At 38.1% G+C, this 14,579-nt stretch overlaps 1 protein-coding gene across 3 annotated transcripts in view; it reads right to left on the reverse strand.

Annotated features, from left to right (window-relative positions):
• LOC136857854 (transmembrane protein 41A-A) overlaps positions 1-14,579 on the reverse strand; it is a 94,124-nt gene that overhangs the window by 60,298 nt on the left and 19,247 nt on the right. The window lies entirely within an intron of this gene.

Consider the following 14,579-nt stretch of genomic DNA (forward strand, 5'->3'; position numbering starts at 1 on the left):
AACACTTTTAAAAAACCTTCCCAAGTTTTTTTCTTCCATTCTCATCAAAATTAATACAGTTTTTCCTTTCTTCATTTCAGAACCAACCAATCTACAACTTTATTTCAACAGCCACATCAAACCATTCGTCAATAAGATAAAATTTCCAATTTCAACACTTTGAAAATATATCGTCAATCAGTTATGAAAACAACAGCCATTCAACCTCAAGTCAAATTTTACCAACGTAGAGAATAACTGCTTATCATCATTCCCTACAAACTTACTCCGATGACTCGAAATAAATTCAAGCCAACTTTAAACTTTATGTCTACACAATCTCGCTGAATTATTCTAGAAACAACCTTTGAACTATAAACAACCTTTGAACTGTTTGACCTTCAAACATTACGGGCAAATATATGCTGGCGTCTTCAACTTTTGCCCAGCATTTTGGAATGTTTTTCCTTATCTTTTATATTTATTAATGTAATCCTTTTCATATTCTTTTACCTCATATTTATGTGTTGTTCTACTTATGCATCAAACTCTGACTACGGCTTTAAACCATCAGCTGCCACTCATAACTGTAAGACACCTCCATTTTTGAATGTACCACTTAAGAACCTACTATTTTAATATCATTTGAATGCATTGTATATTTTTAATGAAATGATTTTATATGCTTTCCACTATATATTTAAAATTTAATATTGACTAAGGCTTCAAGCCATCTTCTGTACCACTGTACCGTCCTATGACGTCTTTTTCATCAAGTGAACAGCACATGTTTTTATCATTACAATTGAATTTTAGTTGTTTCATGAACATTTGTATAATAGCTATAGAATGTTTGAAATGTTATCTGACAGAATAAGGTTTTGATTAGTGACTGAAGATGCCTCAAAATATGAGGCGAAACATGTCTCACTTCTGAAAAATGTTTTAAGTTGGATGTCAATATCTTGTATTGTATTGTATTGAATAGGTAGAAGTAAAATTTAAAATTTTTCCTATATACTTCACTTACAAGTAATCGCGGTTTGAATGACGTGAATGGGGTAAATCCTTCCGGAGACCCACTTGCCGATGTTGTCCCTGATGAAAGGAAGGATCTGCACTGTATGACAACCCATCATATCGCAACATGGAATGTTCAAGGAAAAAGTAAAGGGGAACTTGACATAGTTAAGAATTAAATTATCAGATTAAACATTGATCTGCTTGGTATTAGCGAGCTGCATCGGACAGGAAATGGCTTCTTCAAGTTGGATGACTTTACAGTTTATTATTCTGGAAATGATAACAGAAAGCAGAATGGTGTAGCTTTCATTTGAACAAGAAAATTGCTTTGGTCTAGGGGAGCGTAATGATGCTGGTGACCGACTGTTCCAGTTCTGCATGGAAAATCAGTTCAGAATCCTGAACACCTGGTTCAAACAACCTAAACATCGGCTGTATGCCTGGACATCCCCTGATGGTGTATATTGCAACCAGATTGATTACATTTTATGTAGTCAATGCTGGAGTAGCTCCATTCATTCTGCGAAAACCTTTCCTGGTGCAGACTGTGGCTCAGATCATCAACTACTTACACAAAAATTAAAGTTAAATTTTGCAAAATTCAGAAGCTTGTTCCTCCAAAAAAGTATGATATCTCTAAGGTCCAAACTTCATACTCCATTGAGCTTAAGAACAGATGAGCTATGGCAAGAAAGAGAGTCCATCATTACTTCAGCATCACAAGAACACGTTCGGTGCAAGAAACCAGAAAAGCGTCACAAATGGCTCTCTGCACATACCATACAGATTGCAGATCAAAGGAGATCAGCCAAGGCTAATGGTAATAGAGATCTCGTTAGACAGCTGAATGTGGATTTTCAACAAGCTGCAAGGAAAGACAAGGAAATACACTGGAGTCAGCAGTGCCACCAAATAGAAGAGGACTCCAAGAAGGGTTACAGCCAGAAACCTTTTCATGCAGGTAAAGAAAGTTTGAACTCCTTTTAGTGCTCGTAAAGGAGCAATAAGGTGCAAGGATGGGAAGATCTTGACTGCACAACAAAGTATTAAGAACAATGGTGTGAGTATACTGAACAGCTACTGTATATTCCCACAGTTTTAAAGCTGTTCCACAATGTAGTGTTGAACCATATGAATTAAAACCAAATATCTTGCAGGAAGAAGTGAAATGGGCACTGAAACAGTTACCAGTTAATAAAGCTCCAGGTTTCGATTGTATCCCAGCTGAACTGCTAAAGCCTGTCCCTTTGGCAGCTATCACTGCTTTGTGCCAGAAGATATGGCAAACTACCATCTGGCCAAGGGGATGGAAAAGATCAATATCCCATTGCCTAAGAAAGGAGATGTCAGTGACTGCTCTAATTATCGTACTGCAGCTTTGATTCCCACATGCTAGCCAAGTTCTTCTAAAAATCATACAGAAACGTCTCGCACCCATCCTTGAAGCTCAGTTACCTGATTTTCAAGCTGGTTTCTGTTGAGTCTGTGGCACTCACGATCATACTGCTAATCTGCGGTGGATCATGGAGAAAGCACGTGAATACCAGAAAACAGTCTACATGTGTTTTATTGACTGCAGAAAAGCCTTTGACTGTGTCGAGCATGACAGACTATGGGAAGCCATGCTGGAATTGGGGGTACCCTTACATCTGACTCAGTTAATACAAGAGGCAGCAGTTCGCACACCATATGGTGACAATGAATGGTTTAAAATTTAAAAATGTGCCCGTCAAGGCTGCATTCTTTCACCACTCCTTTTCAATCTGAATGCAGAAATAATTATGCGGAAGTTAAATTTAAAGGAACTCAACACTGGTGTGAAGGTTGGAGGAAGAACTATGAACAATTTGAGATATGCTAATGATACAACCTAGCTGGCAGAAACAGAAGAAGATCTAAAGCTTTTAATTTCCTGCCTCAATGGTGAAAGTGAAAAAATGGACCTCTATCTCAATATTAAAAAGATCAAAGTTATGACTACAGATGAGCGTGGTACAGTTGATGATGATGATGATGATTGTTGTTTTAAGGGACCTAACATTGAAGGTCATCAGCCCCCATGGTACAGTTTGTCTAAAGCTAAATGGGGAAGAGATAGAGAGTGTGCGGGATTATATCTTCTTAGGAGCCAAAATCAGTCAAAGTGGAGACTGCCGTCCTGATATCAGAAGACGGATTTTGCTTGGACGTATCGCTATGATGACTATGTCCCCGATCTGGAAGACCAGAGGTATCAGTTTGGCTACCAAGTACAGATTAGTCAATGCGATTATATTCCCACAGTACATGTATGGATGTGAGAGATGTATGTTGAAACAGGCATACAAAAGGAAGATCAACGCTTTTGAGCTCTGGTGTTGACGAAGAATCTTAAAAATACCATGGACTGCAAAAATCACCAATAAGGCAGTTTTAGAGTCCATCAAGCCCCGTATGTCATTGGTTGGTAAGATTATGAAGCTGAGACTAGCTTACTTTGGCCACGTTATGCAATCAGATGCATTGGAAAAAACAATCATGCTAGGAATGATCAGCAGTACAAGAAGACAAGGTCACCAGAGGACAACCCTCATCCTGGAACAATTAAAGGAGGCAGTGTGAAATAGGACAACTTGGAGAGAGCTAATTCATAGAATTGCCGATGGTCAGATTCGACTGAATGGATGGCATAATCATACTGAAGTTCCATTTCCCTACAGGCTTCATGATTGACTCTTTCGATGCTTTGCAATCATAAAATGCACAACCACTACTTTCTAGCTTGAGCACGTTAGAGTGTTTCTAAATTAAATCAATATACTATTGAGGATCAGAAATCAACTCTAACTTCTTAATGTCTTTTTCAATTAAACCAAAAACACTAATCAGGTGGCAGGAAGCTGTGATCAGTGACCGCGAAGATAAGCTGTAATCTTAGAAATATTCACTGGAGCTTTTGATAGAAAATGACCGACCATTGCAATATGAATGGAATTCTTATTATGTCCTCACTAACAAGACAAACCACTCTGTACTGACTGAGATCCATTTTACTCAGAGTGTCATACAAGCATGATGCAATTTCATTAGCACCTTTAGGAAATTCATTTTCTATCCAAACATAGGAAGTTACATTTTCATGTGCCTTTTGAATGACCTCTCATTATAGTAAAATTATTGAGATAAATTCGTTGACTATAGTAGGTTGCTTGGTCTGACAACTTCAGCAACGGTTATTTATGAATATATAAGAAAAACAGAACAATTCTTTTCTAGCATTGGAAAATTAAGAAAGATCCCACCGCCAAACTCCGTCAACTCGAACAAATACTAAAAAAATTAATCTTGTAATTAATAGAACATAAATGTATTTCTCTCATCAACATGATTCCTGGCCTACCCATGGCCAGAGAACTTCCAAAAATCCATAAAGCCAGCATCCTCATAAGATCGATAGTCAATTGCAGACCCAGTCCTTTATATAAAACACTGCAGTTCATTCAGAAATTCTTAAAAAGAAATTACCATTTTCCAGCCAACGAATGCATTAGAAACACTAAAGAACTAGTTGTCAAAATCAACCTTATTAAAATTAAATCTAACCACTCCATCAATTCATTCAATATCATTAACATATATCCCAGCATCCCCATATCTGAAGTTTGTTCCATTATACAACAGAATCTGACAAAATGCAGTAAATTTAGTAAACTTGATATTCTTGAATTTACTTTTTTTAAATTTGTTTTAAATAACAATTATTTTAATTTTAATTACACCTTATACCAACAAAATGGTCTGGCGATGGGGTCACCAGCCTCAGGAATCTTAACTGAAATCTACCTTGATAATTTACAATATACCAGAATTTTTAACAGTAATATTTTCAATAACACTCACGTTTGGGTCAAATACATAGATGATACTATAGACATAATGGATGACAACTCAGTCGATGTTACCACCACCAAACTTTAACACACTTGATCCATAGATCAAATTCACTCTAGAATCAGAAACTGAACATAAAATCAATTTTTTAGACTTAACAATCTCAAGACACCATAATTCCCTTAGCTACAAAATTTACAGAAAACCTATACAAACCATAAACACCATTCATCAAGACTCTTTACATCCACAAGTCCACAAACATGCTGCATACTACAGCATGGTTCATTGTGCATTCAATATCACAATGTTAAAAAAAGATCTCATACATGAATTACATGCCATCAGAAACATAGCCAAAGCCAATGGATAAAATAAACATTTCATTGAAGAAATAACAAATAAAGTTGGACATCGACTTTCCACTACCCTCACTAAAGAAGAAGAAACTAACAAAACCTTATTTTCCACTTGCACTTTTAATAATCCACAAATATACCAGAGTTCTAACATTTTCAAAAAACATTATATAAAAACATCTTTAAAAACAGACAATAGTAATGCATCAATCCTAAACAACACAAACTCAATAAATATTAATAATAAATTCTATATATCAGGTGTTTATATGCTTAAATGTAATCCACCTATATCGGTCAAACAGGTAGAAACTTTGACATGAAGTACTTAGAAAATGTAAATATAATAGATTTTTAGCTATGGGAAAACATATGATGGACTCAAACCATAAATTCACGAATATTGATCAAGATCTAAAAATCTTTAAAATGGTTAATAAGGGCTTCTGCTCAATATCGTTGAAAATTATTTCAGCCACCTGGATCAATTCTTTAATCCCACATTCAACCAAACCCTTTATTTGATCTATTAATTTCTATTTTCAATAAAAAGAAATGAAGTACTCTAAACACCCTTCTTTATTTTTCTCCAAATTCCCTCCAGCAATCACCTACCTTCCACATCCCTCGGCCCCACCTTAGGCTACACTATACCTCCCATCTACAACTCAGCTCTCTTCTATTTCTTTGTTTTTGCTCTTTCAACTTTTTCATTTATCCATATTGGAAACAAATGAAAATCTCAACACTTTCCCATCAACATTAATCTGTTCACACTTGTTTCTGCTGAACTGAATTCTAGAAGATTCTTCAAGTGTTCGTATTTTAAGTGTTTCACCTAGTCCTCTGTAAAGTGCATTCTTCAAATTGGAAAAAACTGAGAACTTGCACAAGACATGTGATTGTGATGAGTGTTTTAACATCCAAATCTTTACTTGACATAAAATGAATTTCAACAACACGCTTGAATATTGAATTTTCATGACCGCATTGTAATCGAAACTGACTTTCAACCTATCAGGTCGTGTTATGTACATTTAGTATGTGTTGAAGAGATGTTAAGTACAGATCAAAAATGGCCAACCAGACACCAGTGAGATCCGAACCCACAACCTCCCAAATTCGCGTCAGTTGTGAGTTCAGATCCCACTTGTGTCCAGTTGACCATTTTTGTTCTGTACTTAACATCCCCTCAACACGTACTAAATGTACGTAATACGACCTAATAGGTTGAAAGTCGGTTTTGAACACACGCTTGCTTCTTAAATTTTATCTGTAATTCATGTCTTGCCTTAACTTGGTTTTGACTGATGATGGTCTCTAGCAAGACCGAAACTAGTTTCATGAAATATATTTAACTTTTTAAAGTGTTTAATAAAAAGTATTGAATAGGTGGAAACCTTTAGCTTTTGTTTCATATTAGCATTACGAAAATGTTGCAAAGTTTCGGCTGGGAAGACCTGGGAGAAAGGAGACGAGACCGGGCGAGTTGGCCGTGCGCGTAGAGGCGCGCGGCTGTGAGCTTGCATCCGGGAGATAGTAGGTTCGAATCCCACTATCGGCAGCCCTGAAGATGGTTTTCCGTGGTTTCCCATTTTCACACCAGGCAAATGCTGGGGCTGTACCTTAATTAAGGCCACGGCCGCTTCCTTCCAACTCCTAGGCCTTTCCTATCCCATCGTCACCATAAGACCAATCTGTGTCGGTGCGACGTAAAGCCCCTAGCAAAAAAAAAAAAAAAAAAGGAGACGAGCTGCTTGACTAAGTGGTACGTATAATAGAGTTAGAGGATTTAGAGTTAAGAGGATTTCAAGAGAACGAATTGGGACAAATATTTGTTTATAGGTAGAGGAATTAGGGACTGGAATAATTTACCAAGGGAGATGTTCAATAAATTTCCAAATTCTTTGCAATCATTTAACAAAAGTCTAGGAAAACAACAGATAGGGAATTCACTACCTGGGTGACTGCTCCAAATGGGGATCAATGTTGATTGTTAATGTTGTTGTTGATCACCATCAACAGGTCATATGCCCTCAGTCCGCATGAACACTGCAGAGAGCTTTGGATTACTGAATCCAGACTTTTGGCACACCATTTAGTGATTAAAAATTGTACACCGCCACCTCTCCTCCCAGCCAACATTCGATGGTGAAACATTTTTCAACCAATGGGACTCTAACTGGCTAACCACAGTGTTAGACTATATAGACTTGATGCCTTAACGATCATCTCCACCAGACGTGCTAAAAATTGCAAAGTATTTTAAACAATTTACTGTTGTAGCTAATTACCTGTTGTCCTTATGCCCTGAAAATGAAATAAACCTTGCTAAATAAAGTTAATATCCCTATGTGTACAAAATGTTACATTTTCTCATAGTATGTCTGCTAGCATATAATATTACTAAGAATATGTACAAATATGTAAAATGAAACCCAAGTATAACAGAACCACAATTAGTCAACATTTTTCATTTTCAGTTGTCTCCAAGTAATGGAATATGTACGAGGGCAAATCAAAAAGTAAGTTACACCAGCTCACTGCGAGAGCATGCTGTGTGTAGGATGCTAAATAGTTTATTATGTCACCTATTCAATACATTAGATATTTTAAACATTTAGAAATTTATCATTATTTCCATATGAGACATGTTTTGCCCTTCTTTGAGGGCATCATCAGTCATAGTACTACCTCAAGGCATAAATCAGGTACCTGATTTGTAATTAAATTGTAAATACTAAGATATGAAATTGACATATTACAGTGGGAAAGTTAAGAGAAAAAACAGATGTTCAATGATGATATAGATAACAAATATCCGCCATTGGCTGTAAATTATCAGTTGTGAAGGATAGCAGCGTCAAAATGTTAGGATATGTTCTACAAAGGATGACTTAACATATTAACATGGGGCTGTTTAAGGGAAGGATAAGCGACTTGCACTAATAGGTGAGACACAGGTTATTTGACTGTGTCCAGCAGCAGTGGTCCATATGAAGTATTGACGTTATATTATCAGAAATGTTGGTAACTGTTACTACAGTAAAATTTCATTATGAAACAGTGTTCATTGAGAAAACAATGTTCATTAATAAATGGAGCTTAAAGGGGTTATATAACCCTATTTATAAACATAGTAATCAGCACCAATGTGTAAAACCACAGGGTATTTTAGCAGTGTCCAGCAGTGGTGGTCCGAAGAATCATTGATGCTACTCTATTAGGAAATCTTAGGAAATTATATAGTCTGTATATATATAAAATAAGAGTTTTGTCTGTACATTGCTCAGAATTTAAAAAGGATGGTATTTCTGTATCGGACGTGTCCATAGTAGCAATGAAATGCACTTTTTAATTTTCCGTAATTTCTGTCTGTCTGTATGTATGTACACGCATCACGAGAAAACGGTTAAAGAGAATTTAATGAAAATCGATATGTAGTGTCCGGGAATAAGCCGCTACAATCTAGCCCATAAATAATCTTATTCACGCTGAGAGAATGGTAGTTTAGGGGAAGGCCTAAAATGTTATTCTCAAATATTTTTATTAGTGGTCCTATCTTAACAAAATCGGTATACAAAGTCGGGTAATAATTCGCTACAATCTACACCATAGATAATCTTATTCACCCTGAAAGAAATGGTAGTTGAGGGGAAGGCCTAAACATAAATTCTCAAATTTTTATGTTATTAGTGGTGATATCTTAATAAAAATCGGTATGCAAATTCGAGAAATAAGTTGCTACAATCTAGGCTATAAATAATTTTATTCACGCTGAGTGGAATGGTAGTTTAGGGGAAGGCCTAAAATTTAATTCTCAAAAATTTGTGTCATAGTGGTCTTACCGACAAATACTACATTACTGAAGTTATGTAGTATCAAATTTCCGATCATTTATGTCTTATACATTTTTACCGTACCGGCTATGATAACAGAGATATTCACGAATTTGGATTTTTGTTGCGAAGTCCATATCAGCGCCAAGTCACGAGAAAATGGATAACAGAATTTAATGAACATCGTTATGTATAGTCGGAGAATAAGAAACTACAAGTCTACGCTATAAATAATTTCGCAAGACACCTTAATATCACAGAGTCTAAAGAAAACTAAATGTGAAGGCCTGCAATACGGAAAGCTCATAACATTGAACATCAATAACATTACTTTGACCATTGTTTGTTGTGATGTGCTTTGTGTCTTCTGTTGCCAGTCATGTGCGATAGATGGGATTACTGCTGTATACTGAGGTTTTTTTTAAAATTTGCTTTACGTTGAACTGACACAGATAGGTATTATGGCGGCGATGGGATAGGAAAGGGCTAAAGTGGAAAGAAAGCGTCCCTGGCGTTAATTATGGTGTGAAAATGGGAGACCACGGAAAACCATCTTCAGGGCTGTCGACAGTGGTTTTCGAACCCACTACCTCCCAAAATGCAAACTCACAGCTGTGCACCCCTAACCGTACGACCAACTCGCCCGGTCGTTCCGAGTATAACAGCCTGCCTGAATATTGGCGGGAAGTAGCTGGGGAGCTAGATAACTTTCTTCTTAAGCATGCCATTCCTCTGGTTCTTAAATTTTCTGATACTACTGGTACGTAATAAACTGGTTCATCATAGAATTTGAGCCATTCATTCCCTACCCTGAGGCACTGATTGGAAATGAGCAGTGTGTATATTTAACGGAACAATGGCATGGCTGTCTGCAACCTGGTTATTCCAGCACTGGAACTTTGGACTGTTAAATCGGCATCGTAGTACTGTTCGTTAAAAGTGAGAAAATGTGCGGTTTTTCATTTCAGCGAGTATTTTATATGATGACATTGCTTTTAATCCCTACATTCCTACTGAAGTTTTTGTAATGGCCTTAGTTGACTTCAGTTAAGAAAACCACAAAGACAATTCTTTCTGAGAATCCCGTAGCAAAGCAGGGGTACATCAGCTAGTTTATATATATATATTTACATGGAAGCAGTTTGGGGATTTTCTAATAGAGTAGTGTCAATGATTCTTCAGACCACCACTGCTGGACACTGCTAAAATACCCTGTGGTTTTACACATTGGTGCCAACTACTGTGTTTATAAATAAGGTAATATAACCCCTTTAAACTCCATTTATTAATGAACATTGTTTTCTCAATGAAAACTATTTCTTAATGAAATTTTCGTAACAGTTACCAACATTTCTGATAATATAGCGACAATACTTGATATGGATCACTGCTGCTGGACACAGTCAAATACGCTGTGGTCTTACCTATTAGTGCAAGTCGCTTATACTTCCCTTAAACTGCTCCATGTTAATATGTTAAGTCATCCTTTGTAGAACATACCCTAACATTTTGATGCTGTTATCCTTCGCAACTGATAATTTTACAGCCAACGGCAGATATTTGTTATCTATATCATCACTGAACATTGTTTTTCTCTTGACTTTCCCACTGTAATATGTCAATTTTATATCTTAGTATTTACAATTTAATTACAAACCAGGTGCCTGATTTATGCCTTGAGGTAGTACTATGACTGATGATGCCCTCAAAGAAAGGCGAAACATGTCTCATATGGAAATAATGATAAATTCCTAAATGTTTAAAATTTCTAATGTATTGAATAGGAGACACAATAAACTATTTAGCATCCTACATATAGTATCTTCAATACGGATCAATAATGACATTTATCACTTGCAACAGCATGCTGCGTGTCATGACCCAGGCCAATGCGGAACAAGCTGCAATAACTGCTGACACGTCCGATAGGAAGGTTAGTGTGGTATCCCGTCCTGTTGTATGTGCACAGCAGGCTAGGCTCAATGGCGCATCAACTGGATGTTCACTCCAAATTGAGCGTGCAACGATCAGATTTCTATGGGCTGAACGGCTCAATTGCATGGGCATTCATCATGAAATCACTGACGTATATGGTGAGTGTGCAATTTCTTGTCCAGGTATTGTAAAGTGGTGTAAGCAATTTGACGCCGGATGCACGGACGAATATTGCGAAGGCAGGCCCACAACGTCCAGTACCGTTGCAAACGTTGATCGTGTGGATGGGATCATTAGAAAGAATCGACACTCAACACTGCAGGAAATCGCCAGCATGCTGAACATTTCGTATGGCAGTGTGTTCTCCATTGCTCATCAGCACCTAAGATTTCATAAACTGTGTCAAATATGGGTCCCACGTCTGCTCACTGATGTTCACAAGGGACGTTTACAATCATCACTGGCATTTTTGCAATGGTATTCTGTGGAGGTCAATTCATTTTTGTGGCGAATCATCATAGGGGATGAAACGTGGGCCCCCCACTTCACCCCTGAAACAAAGAGAACATTGATGGAATGGGTGCACACCACATCGCCACCACGAAAGAAGGCCAAGGTCCAACCTTCGGCAGGAAAGGTAATTGCGACACTGTTCTTTGACATGGAGGGTGTGATGCATGTGGAATTTATGCCAAAAGGTATGCAATCAACTCGGCTTTGCATTGTCAAGCGTTGAACCGCTCGCCTAAGGCAATTAAAGAAAATTGAGCACCGCAGTGATTTTGTTGCACGATAACGCAACACCTTACACAGCCCGCCAAACGTCTGAACTGCTGCAGCAATTCAAGTGGGAAGTATAGCAACATCCTCCATACAGTCCAGAATTAGCACCATGCGATTATCGTGTGTTTGGTAAGCTAAAACAGGATCTCGGTGGATGACGATTCCGAAACATTGAGGAGGTGAAAGCAGCTGTCTCCAGGTGGTTACACAGCGCTGGAGGTGATTTCTACGTATCCAGAATCAAAAAGTTGGTGGACCGTTCTAAGAAATGTTTACGGTCTCTTGGGGACTATGTGGAAAAGTGAACTTACATTGCATGTTGTCACAGCTGTGTTGCCTATGTGTACGTGGTTTCATAAATGGCCATAGTGTAACTTACTTTTTGATTCACCCTCGTAATTATACAAGAATCCGGGCCGTATTGATGATATAGCTATGTTAACCAGCAGTCTAGCTGTTCTTCAAATTATTATTAATAACATTGTAAGGATCAGTGCAGCATTTGGTCTGTTCATGAATACTAGTAAAACCAAATTGATTATATTTTTGAAAACACCTAAGCAAGCCTCCCTAAACATCAACAACACAATTGTTAATCAAGTGTCATCCTTCAAATATCTTGGGACTATAGTGAATGAGCATTGTGCGATTCCAGGATTGGGCAAGCCAAAAATTTGTTCAACTGTATGGGGCTCTATTCACTAGCAGAGATCTCAACCTTAAGCTCCAAGTTTGGATGTTGTGATGCTATGTTTTCCCTGCCCTTCTGTATGGTTTCGAAGGCTGGACACCAGCCCTTTGCTGGAGAGGCAGATTGAAGCTTTCAAAATATCCTTCTACAGAAGAATGCTTTGAATATCCTGCATAGGAAAGAAGACCAATGAGGAAGTCCTCAACTTGTTAAATAACAAAAAAGAGCTTTCAACAACCATCAAGGAGTGAAAGCTCAGGTATTTTTTTTTTTTTTTTTTTTTTTTGCGATTTGCTTCACGTCGCACCGACACAGATAAGTCTTATGGCGACGATAGGGCAGGAATGGCCTAGGAATGGGAAGGAAGTGGCCATGGCCTTAATTAAGGTACAGCCCCAGCATTTGCCTGGTGTCAAAATCGGAAACCACGGAAAACCATCTTCAGGGCTGCCGACAGTGGGATTCGAACCCACTATCTCCGGGATGCGAGCTCACAGCTGTGCACCCCTAACCGCAGGGCCAGCTCGCCCGGTGAAAGCTCAAGTACATCGGGCACATCATGAGAAGTGAACGATATGAACTACTCCAACTTATCATCGAGGGGAGACAGAAAAATTCCTGGTTTAAAGACTTGCACCACTGGTATGGACGAACTTCTATTGAAATCTTTCAAGCTGCTGTTTTGCGAGTAATCATAATCAATTGGATCGCCAACCTTCATAGGGAGATTTTCTTTAAAAGTGTGATAATTCAGGGTGTGATACTTTCTATTTTAAGGTGGCAACCTTAGCACTAGGCTATATATTATCTGATTACTATACAGCGGTGTAGCAATGTTAAGGGGCCCGACAAAGGCAATTTCTTCATTGACATTGTGTTGAAAACCTGTCCATCATAAATGTTGAGCAAAATATGATTTACAATCTTTTATATTTCACACATTTTTACTGTATGAGGAATAATAACAGAGATATTCACGACCATTACATTTTTTAAAAACTTCCAAATATCTCCAGAATTGTAAGTTTTATCTAAGAAGTGTGAAAATTTATATCTCTTAAGATATATTTTTACTGTAGAAGCTATAATAATAGAGATATTAGTGAATCTAGATTTCTGTTGTCAATTTTATCACTGGCGAGTGTCACTGACATGGAAATATTGTCCAGTTATCATGCTAACAAATTAACTGGTGATGATGGTGGTAGCTGCTGTGGTTGTTTTTATAAGCTACAAAAACGTGTGCTTATCAGCCCTTCCTGATCAGGAAGATTATTAAAAATAACTTTAGATACGAGAGGCCGGCCCTGTGGTGTAGGGGTAGTGTGCTTGCCTCTTACCTGGAGGCCCCGTGTTCAATTCCCGGCCAGGTCAGGGATTTCTACCTGCATTTGAGGGCTGGTTCGAGGTCCACTCGCCGGGCTGAGTGGCTCAGACGGTAAAGGCGCTGGCCTTCTAACCCCAACTTGGCAGGTTCAATCCTGGCTCAGTCCGGTGGTATTTGAAGGTGCTCAAATACGACAGCCCCGTGTCGGTAGATTTACTGGCACGTAAAAGAACTCCTGCGGGACTAAATTTCGGCACCTTGGCGTCTCCGAAGACCTTAAAAAGTAGTTAGTGGGACGTAAAACAAATAACATTATTATTATTATTATTATTATTATTATTGAGGTCCACTCAGCCTACGTGATTACAATTGAGAAGCTATCTGGCGGCGAGATGGCGGCCACCATCTAGAAAGCCAAGAATAACGGCCGAGAGGTTCAGTCGTGCTGACCACATGACACCTCGTAATCTGCAAGCCTTCGACCTAGCAGCGGTCGCTTGGTAGGCCATGGCCCTTCGGGGCTGTTGCACCATGGGGTTTGGTTTGGTTTTGGTTTAGAACTGAAAAGAAAACATGAAGTAACGAACACTCAAAGAATGTGAGGAAAAAAGGAAACATAAAAATGTGTGATGAGAGCCTAGGCCTTGAATGCCCAAAATCACCACACTAGAAGGAAAAAAAAAAAAGTGATGACCTAAAATACCTTAAGCTCCAAAAACTTATCGACAATAACGTTGGGGGACATGAGAAGCCTCCACGCAGAGTGTATATCA

The sequence above is a fragment of the Anabrus simplex genome, chromosome 1, assembly GCF_040414725.1.
Source record: "Anabrus simplex isolate iqAnaSimp1 chromosome 1, ASM4041472v1, whole genome shotgun sequence".
Taxonomy (NCBI): Eukaryota; Metazoa; Arthropoda; class Insecta; order Orthoptera; family Tettigoniidae; genus Anabrus; species Anabrus simplex.